This window comes from Blennius ocellaris (assembly GCF_963422515.1).
Source record: "Blennius ocellaris genome assembly, chromosome: 10".
NCBI lineage: Eukaryota > Metazoa > Chordata > Actinopteri > Blenniiformes > Blenniidae > Blennius > Blennius ocellaris.
Genome location: NC_137659.1, coordinates 1,564,288 through 1,579,051, shown reverse-complemented (window position 1 = coordinate 1,579,051; position 14,764 = coordinate 1,564,288). Strand labels below are relative to the sequence as shown.

At 42.7% G+C, this 14,764-nt stretch overlaps 1 protein-coding gene across 1 annotated transcript in view; it reads left to right on the top strand.

The window, feature by feature from the left end:
• Nucleotides 1–11,963: 11,963 nt before the first annotated feature.
• epb41l3b (erythrocyte membrane protein band 4.1-like 3b) overlaps nt 11,964–14,764 on the top strand; it is a 42,566-nt gene continuing 39,765 nt past the window's right edge. Inside the window, 1 exon segment of the mRNA XM_080502956.1 lies at nt 11,964–12,078. The gene's annotated coding sequence lies outside the window, so the exon portion shown is untranslated.

Below are 14,764 nucleotides of genomic sequence, written 5' to 3'. Positions count from 1 at the left end.
TGACACTGGCCCCGTGCAGCCTGCGGAGGGTGCTATACACCCCCCCCCCCCCCCACATGGCTTTCTGCCTTTAAAGAGCAGTTATATAAAAGCGGTTGGTGGACGACGAGGATCCCTGAGAGGCCTCGAGTTCAGCCACCGAGAACGAAATCGCCCGCGTAGCGCGTGCTCGAGTTCTCTCAGCTCAAAACACGATTGCGTTTTCTTTGCACATTTCCCGATGGAGTAGTGGACTTTTGGTTTTATTATACCTCTAGTTATTTTTTGCAAAATTCTTCAATTGAAGTGTTTATTTAATGCAAAATCTCCACTTCTCTTCAGACTATTTTTTTTAATTTAACAAAATATGATTATACTAAAAACGAACAGGAGAGGAAAGAAATCCAGGGAGCTTATATGAAACATTACAGTCATAAAAAGAAAGGATGAAGGGACAACAAGCAGAGAAAACTACAGAAAGGAGTTAATAAAGACGGACACCTTTAACATATCAACACAGAATCAGTGGGAAACTATTTGGACTGGAGATAGTAAAATAATTTTACTTAAAAAAAAAAAAAAAAAAAGAGGAAAGCATTGTAGCTCCATTTGTCAATAAGGGTTCCAGAGTTTAAGGCTCGTGAAATGTGGTAGAAAATGAATGTTTGATGGTAATTGTAACTCTTTTGTGTTCCACATTGGGGGGGGGGGGGGTATTTTTATACATCATTTGACCATTTTTATTCAACATCAAAATTAAATTAAGAGAGGAATTAATCAATTATGAGAGTAATATATATATATATATACACAGAGAGAGAGAGAGATAGATATAGATATCAATGCATAACGGGCTCTTCTCAGGCAGCTCCATCCTCACTCAGCATCCTTTCCCCCCACATGTTGTCCCATAATGTAAAAAGATCTAAACGCGTTCACCACAACTGAATCTAATATTTATTAGCGCACTTCAACACGTCTCATGAGGAGAAAGAAAGAAAGAAGAAGAAGGGGGAAAAAAAGAAGAAGACGCTCAGACTGGCCACCTAGCGGTCATGTGACATAAGAGATTTAAAATCTGCAACGCTCCAGGCGGCCACCAGGGGCGGCGCCGAACGCCGCTCCACAGTTCGGAGGCGTGTGTGTTTACTCGACGTTACCGGTGGGGGTTGTTTCTTTTCGGCTTTTTCTCCGGGCCGGAGGGGCGGGGTTAAGAGCGCTCCGTCTCCGGGGGGAAAGGTTTGCCAAAGCAGGCGCTCACAGGTGTCTGGTCTTTTGCTCCCGGACGAGCCCCGCGCAGGGACCCAGGTCTCCGGTAACGCTACGCTGGTCACAGCCGGTGTCTCGTGGAGCGTGTGCGCGCGCGGTGAAGACTCAGGTAAAGAAAAAAAGCGCCCACTTTTTGTGTGGATTGAGCCCGTGAGGCGTTCACGTACCCAAAATAAAAACAGGAACAAAGCGATTAAAGCCGCTTTTTAAACAAATTTTTTGATTTATATATTTTATTTTATTTTGGCGTGATTTCCACACTTTATTTGAATGTCAGCTTCCTCAATATGCACAAATGTTTCCTACTCAGTGTGGTTTCGTTTCATTTTCATGTGTGTTTCTGCTGAAATCGCCGGGCTTTCCCACCACAATGTGACCCGCTGCTGGAATGTGAAACGGTGAGTACAAGTTTTCATTCACAAAAAAAAAGAAAAAGAAAAATAGTGCGAGACAAACTGGAGTCACGTGCAGGGCTGTCAAAACACCTCGAGTCACTGTAAGATCGGCTTTTATCCTCATCAATGACAAGAGGCGCTATTTAATGTCATTCCAGAGGCGAGTAGATTCAAATCCAACAATACCAATGAGTGTGAAAGTGAAGAAGAACAATAAAATAGTTTCAGCTGCTGGTGAGAGTGAATTATTTCCCTTCCCGGTGTTAGAAAATCAAGAAAAGTCTCTTGGATTATACGTGACATTGTGTTCAGTCATGGTTGCTTTTTTTTTAATCAGCTGGCTTCTCCTCAGAATGCAGAGTTTGTCCTTCTTGTTTATCAAGACACAGATTTTAAAATGGACTTGGGCACAAACAGACAGTTCGGAAATGGGAAGTTATCACAGCATGCTTTTCCGCTTGCATTCCCCTGCAAATAGAAATGGAGGGAAAATGAAAGAATAATCTCTTTCATCCCCTTCTTGGCACCCTTCAGGACATTTTTTGTTGTTGTTGTGGTTGTTGAGTGATCAGTTTTTATTTGATATTTAACGTTTTCGACATATATCTAATATAATGTCCCATTGGGTTTTATTGTGGCACACGTTTTTGTTTTTTTTGCAGCTCAGCAGGTTTTATGGGGGCTGAATGATGGAGGTGAATGTACGGCAGCGGGGGGAGATAAAGCCGGACAAAGTCCGTGGGACTTGTCATGTTCATTGGCTGGAGCCGATGTTCTCTGTCCTGCATGTCTCGATCCGCAGTTTTCGCTGAGGTTGGCGATTTTAAGAGAGGAGGGGGGAAAAAAATATTACTCAATACTTAAGTGAGGTATTTCTTCATGTGTCATCAAAGTCACATTGGTGTTATAAACCCACAATGACTGACTTATTCGCCCTTGTGTTGGTCGGTGACAACTAATTGCAGCTTTTTCAGTGTTTTTTTCTCATTTACATCTGGTTTGATTGAATTATTCAGCGTCGGTTTCTCAATCCCAATTATTCCCTCTGTTTTGCCTGTGATGGGTTTAGTGGCTCGGTGTCGTTGTTCCACAGATAGATAGTGTACAGTGGGTTCAGCAAGTTCGTTTGCGTCGACCAAAGTCGCAGCCAAGACTGTTCGACTCACTATCACCGATGGCTCAAAGTAGATAATCAACTCGCATTACAATAGTGTGACAGTGTGACGTGCCGCTTCCTCGCACCAGATTCGCAGGCCTTTTGTATTCTGCCCTGATTTCATCACACAGTGTGCGTGTGAGTGTGTGTGAGTGATCCTGTCAACATTGTCACACACAGTGCAAATTATGCGACGCAGACAGTAACATTTAAGAGAGAGAGAGAGAGAGAGAGAGAGAGAGAGAGAGAGAGAGAGAGAGAGAGAGAGAGAGAGAGAGAGAGAGAGAGAGAGAGAGAGAGAGAGAGAGAGAGAGAGAGAGAGAGAGAGAGAGAGAGAGAGAGAGAGAGAGAGAGAGAGGCATTTAAATTTGGCGGTTGACCATGTTTCTTGTCTGCTTTTTCCACGTTCCACCGCTGAAGGTTATAATTGTGGCCGAGCTGCAGGGAGTTTCCCCGACATCTCGACTTGAGCTGCAACGTCCTGAAAATGCTGGACGTGTCGAGTCTTAAAAAAAAAAAAAAAAAAAATACATTAAAAAAAAAAGCTCAGATTAAAGAATCTCCTACATTTGATCAGCGTTGCGGGCTCTTCCCCCGGACGCCACCTCTTTTAAACGCTCTTTAATTTCTTACTCGTCGTCTGCGCAGGGCGCATGGTGACGTCACGGGACTTAAATCCCATTTGCCGCTTCACTTTTTTCTACTAGTATGTTTGCTTTCAATGAAAAGCGGTGGCGTGTGGTAGGGCTGCTCGATTAATCTAATTTTCAACCGCGATTACGCATCATACAGTCGAGGAAAAACGAGATCGTGTGACGTTTTCGTTCGTTGTGAAACGCGCATTTGGCTGCGGGATCGCCACTCTCAGGCATTTCCGGTCCGACCGGAAGTGACGACACATTTAACCCGAACGCGCAGGCGCTAGCTCCTTAGCGGTAAGTTACTACTTTTAAATTTCCCGAGAAAGTTATGAACGCATGGTTTCTTGCGTGGGCTCGCCGTTGTTATGCCTAACATATATTTAGGATGATAATAACAGTGTGTTACACCAGTAGTTTAGGTTCCGTGTCATTTTAAAGCTAAGTAATGCTAACGGCGGCTACTAGCATTACTTAGCTTTATCTACTTAGCTTAGCTGTGTCACAGGCCAAATTATCAACATATAATATAAAGCAACAGGATTCTTCACTGTAGCTTGTATTAGTATATAAAGTTATGTATTTATTGTTTTAAAAAGATTGAGTGCAGTACAAGTTTATTTTTTACTACTACATTACAAGATGTGTTTATATATTTAACAGGAGAGTTCTTTTTTTAAACATGTTCAATAAATGCTGTTCCAAAATCAAAAACATAATTGTAGCTGCCCCCGGCCTCTTGAACAAAGCAGACAGCACAACTTCCGGTCGAAAACGTATTTCCCCAAAGAAATATCCCATAATTTAACTAAATAAATACATAAATAATAAATGGTGATTGACAGGCCGGGGTGGCCAGTTACAATAATCATGTAAATAATCGTGATTTCAATATTGCCCAAAATAATCGTGATTATGATTTTTTGAAAAAGGCAGGATCGGCTGCTCGTGAGCATCTCCATTGTGCTGTTGGGACTCGTTGCCGCGGTGACGCACCGAAATGATAAAGCGTAAAGGTCGAAGGGCGGAGAGGATAGTCTGGCATCATCATGATTTACTGATAAAATAAGAAAATGCAAAGGTGAGAGTAAAAGTGACGTCTGGACACTTTTTATTTGGAAGAGGCGGAGTCGCGTTAGTAATCTGATTACACACTCAGGGTGTTTTTACTGAGAAGACTGGAGTAAAACCATATTGGAACGTCGATCGATGATTATTTTACAGCTTGTTTTTTTTTTTTACCCTTATAGAGTTTTTTTTTTTTTTTTACACTTTTTACAATCTATTATATAATCTGACACAGCAGCTCACTTTGAAGTAGAAATAATGGTTTTCGTTTTAGTTGTAACTGAATTCCACTGAGAGGCGTTTTCATGTCGTTCATCTTAAACTCGACTGCAAAGTTATTGTTGCCCGACCGGTGAGTTTACATAGACGGAGAAGAACGTTTAACTTTCAGATTCTTGTCTTGTCTAACACTTCACCAAACTTCCCGTCTTTATCGCGGTTCACATCAAAGTTGCACATTTCTTTTTTTCTTTTTCTCACTCTCTCGTCACGTATGCACCGCATCGCGTTCTTTCTTTTTCTTTTTTTTTCCAACTATAGAAAGTCTGTTTTGTTCTTCACTCTTGTTTGTCGACTAAGAAATTGATTTGCGGCTCTGCGTCGACTGAGAAAAACGTCAATATCTGCCGCTGTGGAGATACGATTTGTACTTGAATACCTTCTTGAATCCTGCAAATAGAAAACAACTTTTACTGTAAATGTATTTCAAGAGGCAACCTTCGCCGTAACGTTTGGAGAGGAAAAAAAAGAGGCGGTGTGACGGAGTCCGGCGGCTCCCCCTGGTGGCGAGAATCAGCCGAAACACGTGAGCAGTTTTCTCTGTTGGGGGGGGGGGGGGGGGCGGGGGGGGCTGAAGGAGATAAGGCGAATGACTCAATCTTGTTGAGTAGAGCGATAAGCTGGTCGGCCGTATTGTTATCTGGCAGCGCGGCCTGCGAGCTCCACGGGTCTTTTGCCTTATAAAGCTGCAGCCTGTGTGACGGAACCTCCACAACCACCGGGTATTTATAGTGGAGCAAACGGGGGGGGGTGGGGGGGGTTTGTCTTTCAGCTCCCACTCCGATCGAATATTGTGCAGGGGCTTTTCTTGTCCCCCCACTTAAAAAAAACTACTTCCTGCTGCTGTTGGATTGCTGAGAAGAAGCTTCAGGCTTCATTTGAACCAATAATAGAATAAAATAGTGCTATACTCATTTTTTTTTTAATAGGCAAAATTTTATTTAATTTAATTATTACATTATTAGCTTCGGTTATCACATCATGAAAGTGTTTTTTTTTTTTTGTTTGAATTTTATTTTAATATTGAATTTGAATTTATGTTTTATTTATTTTGGCAGTCTTCAGAAAAACAGAACAAACAATCAATCAATTGTCCAACTAATCGGGATCAATCGAGATGATTCACACCTACCGCGTCACGAAAAAACAAAACAAGGCTCTCGACATTTATTTAACTAGTATTACTATTTTTACATATTCAATATATACTATACACAAGTTTTATATATGCACAGTTTATACATGCACATCAAAGGTATATATATATATATACACACATATGTAAACATGTATTAAATGCTAGTTTAACCATGTAGTAACTTATTTCACTGTAGGCAAAATGATATTACAATAATTGATTAAATATCCTTCGTCATGATTGACAAGCTATTTTGTTATTGGTCATGATTACGTAATTGGTTATTACACGGTTATAAAGACAATAAATGCATGTAGATAGGAGGTGATCAAATCTCAAGAGTGGTTCCACAAAGAACGGGCACATAAAATGAATAAAACAAACGAATTGAGCAAATTTGCAACAAAAATAAAAAAGTTGCCCACAAATTTAAATTATTTACATGTTAATGTTTTTTTTGTGTGTTTTTTTTTAAGATATTTGCAGCCATGATACACACACGTCCTCCACAGATTAGATATTCTGCACTCCGGAGTCAAACCCGAGCGCTTCAAGGACTCTATTAACGCTATCAGCATCAAAGACTGAAGCAAAGGTCATGGAGGAATTAAAGCGCTTCACAGCAAAACGTCCGATAAGTGCGTTTCCTCTGCGCCTCTGGCTCTGGCGCACGGCAATTCCAACAAATACAATTTGTTCGGAATTGCACATTTCTTTGCGTCGCCTCGTGCCGCAGCTCCCTCGTCCCAAAACGCCTCGTCCACAATCACTCAGGGGCAGAATCGTAAAACAGAATCGTAACACTTTTTTTTTTTTTCTCCAAAGGTTACAAATACACACCACGTTTATGATTCCCCGTGATAAGATGTACTTCCTCACAGGTAGAAGGGGGAGGAAAAAAAAAAACAAGGAAATGCTCGTCGTCACCGTTTCCTTTAGTCTTTAAGTAAAAGAAAGAGTTACTAGGTCAAAGGTCGGCAAGCTTTCACGCCACAAAAAACGCGTTTAGTCATAAGCGATCACACGGCTATAAAGTTATTTATATCAGTGGTTGCTGAATATATATAATTATGACGTTTCGGGATTTTAGCTGCCACTTCCAGGTGGTTTGTTTTCGCCATTTTCCCGCCATCTGTCCTGTTTTTTGCTCCTTTCTTGATGGTTTTCAAACATTTTGGCGACTTTTTAAAAATTTCTAAGTAAAAAATTGGCCAATCAATGTTTTTCCTATTTTAGCAGGTTTTTTTTTGCCTTTTTTTAATAGCAATTTTTTTTTGGGGGGGGGGCTTTTTACCCACTTGAAAATAAACCAGGTATGAAAATACAATAAAAAAAACAAAAAACAATGGTGTTTTGATGAAAAATGTTCTACGTATGATAGAGAGCTATAGAGGAATTAAAGAGTTGGTGAGAGCGGTCGACTCCCAATCGGAAGGTCGCAGGTTCGATTCCCATCTCCCTCTGTTGACGTCGTTGCACTCGCTGACCTGCGGTAGCGTCGGTGTTTCCAGCCGGGCAGAGCCTCACGGCAGGGGGCCGCTGGGGCTCGGGGGGCCAAGTTCGGAGGCGACTCACTCTCAAAAGTTCGGCCCAGGGTCGAAGCGTAATCCCACTGAAAAATGCAGCCCGAGTCTCGCATGAGGCCCGAACAGTGGAGTTTGTTTGGACTGAAGCAGAAGCGTCTTCATTCTACGTAAACGCTCTAATAATCGGCCGGTTCGTGGAGAAATCCCAGCAGATGAAATGGAAACGCTCTTTTTCGGAGTAGCAATTATTTTTCCGTCCTGCTCTGGGGATGACAAACACTTGTTTGTTTGTTTTTTTTTTTATTTCCTTTTTTTAATTGGCTCATATGGGTGACTTGCCATGTATTGTAAAGGAAGATGCGAGAGATATACTCATTTTGCTGCATTAAAAGAAAATATATTTATCTTCTTAATGAATACAAACTACATTAGTACGAAGTGGTAATTGCGTGTTTGTGCAGGAGGTGAGGATAAGACAAACTGAATCTAATATAATAAAAGTGCGATAGTTAGCCACATGTTTGGGGGTTTTTTTTATGACGTGGTGGAGATTCTAGAGGACAAAGTGTCCGGTTTAAGTTCAAGGTGAGAGTTCAGGGCTGATGAGTCCAACGGGAACTTTTATGTGTGTGCGCAGCAGGAGAAAAAAAAAAAAGTGAAGAGTTAAGCAGCCACATAAGCTGAGTGGAGTCCAGAGATCACATGTTGTCTGTCTTGTGCGGAATTAATCATTCTGCTGACCGAGGGCTGGACCGGAGGAGTCCTGGATGTGCAGTCGGGGGGGGGGGGGGGTCCAGTAATCTACCGCTGCAGACGCCACAATGATGTGGAACATATTTTATAATGAGGCAGATGTCAGGTTTTGATGTTAACACAAAAAAATAATTCAAAACACATTGAAAAAGCTGGTGGGTTTTTGTTTTTTTGGGGTTTTTTTTGCTTGCATTATGCAGAAAATACAGTTGGTCAGCAATGAGCTGCTCCTCCTCAGGGTGTGTTTCCTGCTCCACGTCACACGTCCGTCCAAGAAAAACAGAAGTGAGGCTTTGATCATTTTCTGCCTCGCTCGTCATTTTCTCCTCAGAAAACTGACGTGGACGTTTACAGACGCAACTTTAATTTCTATAAAGGGATTTCTGGGAACTTGTGACATTGTGATATTGATTAAAGTGAAAAAGGAAAAAAAACTTGTGGTTAAAGCCACGTCGCTGCTGTAAATCAACTAAATTGTGCTTCTTGAAACTTCCACTTCTCTATTTAGACTGACTGAACGAAACCAAAGCCACCAAACAACAGCCTTTTTTTTTTTTTCCATTTATAACGTTATATAAGCTTAAAAAGCAGTTAATGAAATACTCCCTGAGTGTGTATATGAACAGCTTTTTTGAAAAGCAATAACCATGAAACCCAAAAGAGGGGAAAAAAATCTGTCATTTTTCATCATATAAAGTTAGTTGTGATTTAATTTAGTAATTCATTTTAATGGATCTGCAGGGAAATGGCCCCTTTATTTACTGTATATTTTTGATTCGTGTCGCCCCCTAGTGGCCGGAGATTGTTTCATGCCTCTTTTAAAAAAAAAAGGAGGAATTTCTTGCATCATAATAGACCGAGCCACGATGTAATACAAGTTGTCTGGTAGACGAGGGGGAGGAAGACGCCGCTCGATGAAAACAATCTCCGCCTCGTGACGGCCGAGGCCAAGAAGTCTGCTCCCGTGCTTCCCGCGACGATTGTTTACCGGAGTGGCCGGGGCAGACGAGGCCCCGATGAGCAACGTCTGAGCCGAGACTCAGACTCCAGCGGCAGATAACGACCTGCCTGTCCTCTCTGCCTGTCGTACGAGTGCGTCGTCCCTCGCGGCCTCTCTGCGGTCGCGTACACGGCAATCAGCCACTTTATAAGTGACGCTTACTTCTGCTGTCACGTCGGTGTTTTTTAAAAACAGGGAACGAGGCTGAATAAGGCGTATCGGGTGTCTCACGACAGAGAGGGAGGAGGAGGAGGAGTTATAACCGAGATCGTTATGTGGCCGCCGCCCTCGGCTATTGTTCCGCAGGGATATTTGGTCACGTCTGTCGCGGAGCTGCCAGCAGATAGCGGAGATTCCCAACGTGTGCCCGTCCCCGCCGTGAAGCATTTAACGGTCGCCGTTGTCGTTGTCGTCGCCGGCCACAATTAGACGGGAGCCTGAATCAGCAGCCAGCTGTCTGGCTGCAGCGCAACAACAAGCGCCCTGTGTGTCATTAGCCTCGGCCGCTACTACGATCACTGCGGTCGCCGTGGCTATTTAAGGGGGCGTCGTTAATGGCCGGCCTGTTTGGGAGGGGGGGGGGGGGTGTGGGGGTCCGGTGCGTGTTTGTTTACTACGGCGTGTGATAAAAGTCAACTGGGCTGAGCAGAAGGCGACAGGGAGGAACCCAAGTCTTAGTCTAACGGGTTAGGAATCGAAAGAGATTAAGTTCCTAGATATTATGATTGATGAACATTTGACGTGGAAATCACATATTAATAGTGTCAAAGTAAAGGTATCCCAAATAATAGCTGTGTTGCATAGAGTGAAAGATTCTCTAAATAAGATGCTTTGTTTTTGTTGTATAACTCATTGATTGTTCCATATCTGACCTGTTGTATTGAAGTGTGGGTGAAATGCCTGTAAAACACACATTAATCCAATTGTTCTTCTACAGAAAAGAGCGATTAGAGTCGCTAGTGAAAGAGGTTACAGAGACCATACTGATCCTTTATTTAAACAACTACAAACACTGAAATTTAAAGATTCAGTGGAGTATAACCTTCTAAAAACCACGTTTAAAGCTCATCTGGAAATGTTACCGAACAAATTGCAAAACAGATTCGCCCAAGAGAAAAAGTAGATATGAACTGAAAGGAACTGAGGTTTTTTTTACTACAAAACCCGGGTTTCAATCGGCCGTAAAGGAAAAATGCATCTCAATGGAAGGAGTCGGTCTTGATTGTAAAATTAAAACTTCTAAATCCATTGATGCGTTTAAGAAACTTGTTAAATCATCAATGTTACAGAAATACGACACTGCGGAGTAGCAGATCAACCTTATTTATTTATTTTGTGTTTGATGTTTTGGAAAAAAAACGGCTGCATGTGAATGAACTGGAACTGTAAAGGATTTAGTGTTGATTATAAGTTTTACTTCTTTCTGCTCCTTTTCATTCATGAAATGCTGTTGTTGCATTGTTTGAAATGAATGAAATAAATAATCAAATGAAAAAATAGTTAAAAACTTGCTTTTACGTCGGCGTTTATGAGAACATGCACACGTATGTGTTTACCCAGAGGAGGCCAGGAGATGCGTTTGGGTCTCACGGAAAGGAAGTTTTTAACTGTGGTCACATTAAGGTGATGCCACCGATGGATAAAATAACACTGAAATTTATATCTAAATGAATTAATTAATTTAAAATAAGAGGTGAAATGTTTTCCCCAAGACCAGTCGACCTGCTGGTTTAACTACAATAGTGGTTTTGAAAGTACTTTTTCATGGTTTTAATCCATCCTCAGTACAAAATCTGCAAATTCATTCATTAAAACAAGCGTTTTTATTCATAGTTTTACCTCCTTTTTTTTCCAGTGTAGGAATTATTATCAGAAAATAATGGAAAAGACGCATCGGGTTCCTGTTCTGCGTCACACGAAACGGTGCAAAAGACCTGTTGTGAATTTACAGTCATACAGTCGGAAGGCCATACGTGTCACTGGGAAATTATAAATCCAATGAAAGTTATTGCGCATTATGCATGTAGAACTTTATTCCGTTTAATAGGGATATGGATGCATTAGTTGTTGTGACATGGCATCTCAAACCCAAACAAATTCTGAAAAAATAAACAGTTTTTAATTCACTTTTTTGTTTTACTGAACATGGAATTTAAATAAAAAAAATTTGGGGGGGGGGAGACGAAGGGTCTAAAGGTGACACAGATCAACAGAAGTTCATACAAACTCATAAAACCTGCTTTTTTATTTAGAAATAATTACGTTTTTGACAAAACTGAGGTCAACTAATGCCTCAGACTTCCATTGGTAGTGATAATTACTTGGGGATATTTGTTGTCCTCCTCTGACTCATTCATCCATCCATCCATCCATCCATCCATCCATCCATCCATCCATCCATCCACATCTCCAATTTGCGCACAACAGAAAGCGACCAACGAGCATTTCCACTCATTTCCCCCAGAACTTTCTCGAAGAAATCCGTCGTCACCTCCAGACCTGCGGCTCCCGTTGCATTCCAACAATGATCGAGTTAATTATAATCTCATTTCTTTAAATAGACCTGACTCGTGCTGCATCGGCCCATTAAAGCGCCCAACCTCGTGCCATTAATTGCCCTGCCGCGTGCGTGCGCGCGCGCTCGCAGGAGAGAGAGAGAGAGAGAGAGAGGAGGGAGAGAGAGAGAGAGAGAGAGGGGGGGGGGGGGGGGGGGGGTGTTGGAATAATGCCCCGGCTGTCCTCCTGTCCTGTGTGAGCTGCTGTGCTCGGTGCTCGGTGCTCGGAGGGGGTTTGCTCGGCCGGCGGAGAGGGGGAACTGCAGCACAGCAGCACCGCTGTCAGGAAACAGGAGCTGGACGAGGGACGACGCGCCGTCTGGTAATAAACATCCTCCTTTTTTTTCTCTGCCCGCTTTAATCCCACTTTCTCGGCGGGGAGGTGGTGGTAGCAGTGGGTGGGTGGGGGGGGGGGGGGCACACACGACCGGGTCCGTGCGCTACCCCTCGGCGTCCCCCCCCCCTTATATCGCCTTGTTGTGGCAGATGAGATGCAATTTTGCATTAAAAGCCAGTTTTTTTGCGCGGCTCCACTCATGCGGGTCGGGTGGGACGTGGCTCTACCGTGTCCGGCTCCAGCGCGAAGCCCCCCCCCCCCCGGCTCCCTCTGCCTTCACATTCTGTCGTTTAATGTCAATGTGATTTTATTTTGATTTAATTTTTTTTTTATTCAAAGTCTGCGATCCGGCAGATATTGTGTCGGTTGAGGCAGGCGAACGCGTTTCCAGTTTCCGAGGCGCAAAGTGGGAAATGGGTGGAAAAAAAACGCGTATTTCCGACCTGTAATTCCCACCCCCCGCCCCCCCCCTCCCACGGTTTTTCCCAGCTGTGGAGGACAGGGCTGAGTCACCGGACACGGTTACACAGCTAAAGGGAGTCAAAGTGGGACATTCTCCAAGAAGGACGTAGTTTGGGGTGTTTTTTTTTTGATCTGCAGTGCGGTGGGCGTGGTTAGAGGTCCTGATCGTCTTTCTTTTTTTTTTTTTTTTTTGCATCCTCAACATCCTCAGCTGGAAGGATGGAGTCTTCCGCTGGACGCCTTCATTAAGATGCACAGGAAGCTGCTGGTGCAGAGGCATTAAGATCCAGAAACATCCTGGGATGGAGGCGGATGATGCCTCGTCATGTCACATGACTGAGAAAGAGAGAGAGAGAGAGAGAAAAAAAAAAAAAGAAAACACTGACAGTCCTGGAGAAGTAGTCCAGTGCAGAACTGTGTCACTGTGACTGTGCACGGATAAATCCTCCAGTCCGTGGCTATTTTTATCCCCCTCTATTGATGACGTGCCGCTTTTGGATTCGACACAATAAAGGTCTTCTAATCCCAGATCTTTCGTTCGGATCTGGAACACTGTAGTGAATCTGTGCTGTTCAAGTGAAAACACAAAACTTCTATTGGGCGTTTGAGGTGTTTGTTTACGTGACGGCGCAGGTTTTTAAGAACGGCTCCCGAGGTGGACGCTGTTTGACGACACTTCTCTCTGCACGTGCTCAGTAGGGCCAATCGGAACAATGTTTCCTCCATATGCTCCTGGGACTTGGTACTTTTATTTTGACAGTCACCGTAATGACAATCCAACTTGGACGTCTGTCCATGAGAATGTCCGTGTTCTCCCATTGTGTATTTCATTTTACTGGACTTGATGAAATAGTGCCATAATAATGTCGAAATTAAAATTTTAAAGTGGTCAGATTCTGCAAAGTTCACTTTCTAAAGGTTTTCCAGCAGTAATAATCGTCGCCACACCTGGAACGACGCCCCAGATGTGAAGAAAGTGTCCTCCCTCTCTCTCTTTTAAAAAGTGTGTTGCTCCAACCAGCCAATCAGAAATCAAACCCTATATAGTGTCATCAGGAGGTTCAGCCAATCACAATCAAGGTGGGCTCCTCCCCCCTTTGACTCCTCCCACAATCAGGCAGCTCTGCTCTGGCACATGGCACCACAAGAGGAAGTACTTCCCATAGATGGGCGTGTGTGTGGGCGGAGCCAGTCCAGCTCGCACAAGACACAGCAGATTCTGAATGCAGCTCCTAGGATCCGATATTCAAATGGAGGGAAAATCAATAAGCTAGAACATGTTAAAGTGTTAAAAAGCTGTATAATATGGCTCCTTTAAATCTTCCCTCTGCTCTTGGATGATTATTTTTGAAATCTATTAAAAACGGCTGTTAAAGTCTATTTTTTCTTGACCCACTTTCTTCTGTTCCACGAGAAACACGTCGAGATAAGAACAGGCAGAGAACTTTTTAACAATGAGGAGCAACGAGCATTTTTGATGGGGACAAAATCTTGTGTACATTTACCAAGTAATAGGATTTATTTATGTAAGAAACACCACTTGTTTGTGTTTGTCACCGAAAATCCGCCCAAATATGAATTCCCCTCAGAAGCCGATTCTATTGTCCTCAACTGAAACGTCAATAAGTTGACTGAGCGTTCATCCGCAGCTCGTCAATACGTGCTCTTATCAGACTACACATCCTTTATTATGACTGTTCTTTGTAGGTTAGTTCCCTTTTGTACATGTTGCAGTCTGAATATTTGACTTAAATCCTCATATTATATTTTTTTATATATAAATCATCTGAACTTTTCAAACAGTTTTATTCATTGCGATTCCGGTTCTGTTGTTTTGGTCATTTTTAAGCCGCAGGTCAAGATGTATGCGCGCAGCACGGTATTAAAATAGCTCAAATGATTAAATTACTTCTGCAAACTGAGTTAAACAATTCAAAAGCAGCTATTTAACCTCTTTAACCTCTTATTGTTCTTACCAGCAGATGCTTTTAGTTTAAAAAAGAAAAAAAAGCCATAACTTTGACTAATCGCATAAAATGCTTAATTCCATCTGGTCCGTCTCAGCCGGCGCGTAAGAACTTATTAACTCCTCGTCAATATACAGAGATTTAGTCCTAATCTTTTACAGCAGCAGAGGATTTTCCCCTGTTCGTCAAAGCGGCAGATAAACCCGGACTCTCGGCAGCCGCGACAAATGGCGTCCGTGAGG